Here is a 4,719-nt window from a genome sequence, read left to right as displayed (position 1 = left end):
TGAGAAGCTATTTGATCAAAAAAGAGAGAGGCACTACGAAGTGTACTTGCATTTTCAAATATTCCGCGAGATTTATAAAGAGAATCCTATTATAGCAAATATGTTCTTAATAAATTTACATTTTCTTTCATGACTAGCCATGTCCAATAAACCATGGGAAAAAATTTCTTACAGTGCCACTATTTGCACTTGCATCCATCTTACATTTCTGACACTTAATATTGATCTCTCATGCCAGGTGCAAAATTATGGGAGCACACCCGCAGAATCACTCCGACAATGTGTTCTTCTTTGTTGTGTGCAGAATGCGGGAAACTGTCTATCTTTAAATCATACTTCAAATAGCATGTTGCAATTATTCATCTTAAAATCATATATGTACTATGCAAAATGATTTATTCAGCTTATGTATTACATCATGTGCATATATGTGACTAAAAGTTCCCACAGCAACGTGCGGTGTATCATCTAGTTTCTTCAATAGGTGGTAAATTCTTAACACCTTCAGCTTTAATACATTTTTCCTTCATAGATTTCTTTGCCTCTTGCATATATCTTCAGGAGTGAGAAATAGAATACCTCTCTTTTTCAGAGTTGTCATAGGAGGTGGTTCAGGAAGATTCCAATCATTACCATTACTCAATATGTTATTCAACAGTACTTAGCTTGTTCAACAGTTCATTCCCTGAAAATACAACCAGCACAACTATCTAGGTGGTCCCTAGAAGCATCGGTTATTCCATTATAAAAGATATCAAGTATTTCATTTTTCTTGAGAGGATGATCAGGAAAAGCATTAAGTAACTGGATAAGCCTCCCCCAAGCTTGTGGGAGACTCTCTTCTTCAATTTGCACAAAGTTAAATATTTCCTGTAAGGGAGCTTGTTTCTTATGAGCAGGAAAATATTTTTTAGAGAAGTAGTAAATCATATCCTCGGGACTACGCACACAACCAGGAGCAAGAGAATTAAACCATATCTTAGCATCACACTTTAATGAGAAAGGAAACAACTTAAGAATATAGTAATAGCGATTTTTTTCCTCATGAGCAAATAGGGTGGCTATGTCATTCAATTTAGTAAGATGTGCCACAATAGTTTCAGATTCATAGCCATGGAAACACTGGTACGCGTCGGTCCTAAACAAATGGTTTTTAACCCCTTTTCGCGACGGCATTCGAAACCATCGCCAAGTGAGTGTGGGCGATAAGGGGGTCCTTTCCACATGACCTAGAAACCGTTGGGGATATGCCCTCCTGGCACACACGCTCAGCAAAATGAGATCGTGTGCGACCGGCGAGCGCTCAAATATAGAAATACGTACAATAGTGCTAAAAAATACAATTATACAGCAAAATTGTTTCCGGTCGCAAGTACATCCCACACAGTCAGTCCCCGCTAAATGTTTCCGTTCGTATATACATCCCACACAGTCGCTACAAGGAAAACGTTTACGCAAGGTGGCGTAACGCAAACAATTTTAAAAAGAATGTCATGTGTGCTTGTTCGTTGATCCAACACGGTTTATTCCTAGAAACTGTGTGCGTTGCCTGAGGTCATCTCCCACGGTCTTTTCTCATTAACCGTTTGCAATAGGAAAACGCAATTAGCAAGCTAGTTGGCCAATTAGCGGGCTAATTGCCCTATTATTAATAATCCATTTACTAATCTAATTGGCATTCATATTAAGAACATAATATATTCCATTTCCATATTAAGGAAGCATGATTTCATAATTGAAATACATCAGAGTACAACATGATATAGCTTCAGCACTCAGCTACTCCATTACACAACTGCATCAGCAGCAAGTTTCACATGCAACATCTAGAACCTTTCGAAATTAACATCATAGACGGTACATAGAGAGATGCATCTCATCTGGAAAACTGCTGAAGTGGAAGGCGAATATTGAGCCTTCATTCAGGTTGAAGGTCTTTGCAACTTTAGGCCAGTGCCCGTGGATGATTGATCGTCCATCCTTTGACCTCTTCAGGAACACTTCAATATTGAACCGTGGGTGTTGTATGAAAACTTTCCTCGCCTCCTGACCACAGAGGTGGTTTGAGAGGTAATCATCAGTGAACACTGAAAACAAGGATGTGCATAAATATCTTCTCTATATTGGAAATGGGGCAAAGGAATAAAAAAGGTAAGGTATAATAGTTAGTACCATCTTGTAAACCTCAGTGATTCCCATTGTTTCCTTGAAACACATATAAGGTAGTTAGTCATCAGGTTAAGTAAGGTTCGCATGCTATTAGTAAAATATGTTTATGAAAAATAAGCACATTGCAGATTCATCAGATTAATTCAAGCCACATGGAAAACCCATTATCCAAACCAAGCATGATTAAGAACTAGGAAATATAGCACTTGTATATGTTTCTCATGTATTGAGTGCAGCCAAATTCGATTTATTCCTCACATGGTATACAATAACAGAATGCAGCCACGGCAATTGAACATCGCATTGCAGAATTGAACCAAGCAGTTAACTAAACACCACAACAAATGGACCAAACGTTAACTGAGCACCACATTGCACAATATAACATACTCTTAATAGAAGATTAGACAGTTAACCAAACCAAGAATGCTTAACAACTTGGAAATATAGCAATTGTATTAGTTTCTCATGTATTTAGGACAGCCAAATTTGATTTATTCCTCACATGGTATACAATAACAGAATGCAGCCACAACAACTGAACATCGCATTGTAGAATTGAACCAAGCAGTTAACTAAACACCACAACAAGTGAACCAAGCCACAACAAATAAACCAAGCAGGTGACTAAACACCAATTGAACAATATAACATACTCCTAATAGAAGATCAGACAGTTAACCAAATCAAGCATGCTTAACAACTTGGAAATATTGCACCCTGAAGAATTGAACATCACATTTGCAGAATTGAACCAAGCAGTTAATTGAACACCACATTGCACGACATATAGAGCATATACACTATAGCAAAATATTGCATGGTAAAAGTAGATAGCACAATTGACTAGAATTTATTAAGGAAAGGCAGTAGCTAGCAAACTGAACATGGGTCCTTATAGTGAGCTAATAAGACAAGCTACTCCTCATTGTCGGAGATATCGATGATGATTGTCTCCTTGGACATGGAAGAGGGCGAGGCCTCTGCATCGTGGGTGCCCTCATTGTAGTGTTGAGTTGCCTGAGCCACTCCGGGCACCATCCTGCTGGCTCTCGAGATGAGGTAAGCACGTGCACGCTGAGAAAACACCTCGTAGTCTTCGTCGAAGGCACCTACGGTGGCCTCAAGAAAACACCATGAATTGTTGTTTAAAGCAGCCAACCGCGTCGCAGTGTCAGCGCGCGAGGCGTCAACGGTGGCCTCGGCGACGAGGTGCTCCTCCAAGATCTGGGTGTCGGCACGAATGGCAGCCATCGCGACCTCATCCGCGCGTGCGGCCGTTATTTGCTTCTCCGCTGCCCCATGGCTTAGGCCGGCACTTATTTAGTGGAGGGGTCGGTGATTTGGGTGGAAGGTATCGCGCTCTTGCCGGCGGTCGGGGCATGTGAGATGTGGAAGGAGGAGGAGGATGGAGGTCGGGGTGGATTACCTGCCTGGATAGGCGAGGCCAAGGAGCGTGAAGGAGGGTCGCCGGCGAGGAGGCGGCGGCGCTGCAAGCAAGGAGTGAAGGTTTCAACTTGGAAAGGAAGGCGGGAACAGGGGAAATGTAGCTTTTGGTAAGGGTGAGGGGCGGGGAGGTAGATATTTCCGCCGAAGCCAAAAATTTGGAATTGCTTCAGCCAAAAAACTGGCGCGCAAAGTGTCATCAGACACGGTCCCTTATTTAGACACGGTCCGAAGATATTTTATGATGCATATCACACGGTTGATTATAATAAACTATGTGGGATCTACTTGATTTTTTGTCTTGATTTGAATTACATAATGGGGTCACAGTGGCCATGGATGGTGTTTGCATTGCTAGACCTTTTATCTGCAGTGATCATGCAACTATATATGTGTCATAAAAGAATTGGAATTATTCAAAGTTCGTTTGGACAATTTTATGCATTAAGTGAGTTTTCAATGCATTTATGTGCATAATTCAAATTTAAACTACATGCACATGCTCCAGTGCATATAAAATGGTTGAAAAAACAAATCTTTGTCCTTGGGTTCATGCTTAGGTCCCATGCAAGAAATGGGAATGGATTTCAAACACTAGGGCACCATTGATTGCCGGAAAAACATTGAGATGCCCGGTTCATAAATTCTAGTAAATCCAAAACTCGTCTGAAATTCATAAAACTTGGCATGCAATCATCGAGCGGCATCCACATGTCGTGGTAAATTTTTTATCCCATTTGGGGCAGGTTTGGGTATATGCTTCTCACAAACCAGAGCTTCTCACAACAAGCATGATGGTTTCCGTAGGGAACGCCCCACCTTTGGGGACGAAACGATATCCATTGCCTCTTATTGCTTTCAAAAAAATTCTCGTGTCAACATAGAACAACAGGAGTATTTGTCGGTGTACAAAAGTAGGGGTTCTCCTTTTGACCCCTTTACTTGTGCACGGGCAGTCAGAGCCACGCGACGTGGCCACACTTAGCAGGGCAGAGGAGGGAAGCCGGAGAGAAGCCAAAGCACAAGACAGCCAAGGCAATGCCAAGACTGAAAGCGCAGGAGGGAAAGAGGGCAGGGTGGACTCCCTCGGCAAGATCCTTGCCG

The sequence above is a fragment of the Triticum dicoccoides genome, chromosome 4A, assembly GCF_002162155.2.
Source record: "Triticum dicoccoides isolate Atlit2015 ecotype Zavitan chromosome 4A, WEW_v2.0, whole genome shotgun sequence".
NCBI lineage: Eukaryota > Viridiplantae > Streptophyta > Magnoliopsida > Poales > Poaceae > Triticum > Triticum dicoccoides.
This window is presented reverse-complemented; position numbering follows the sequence as displayed.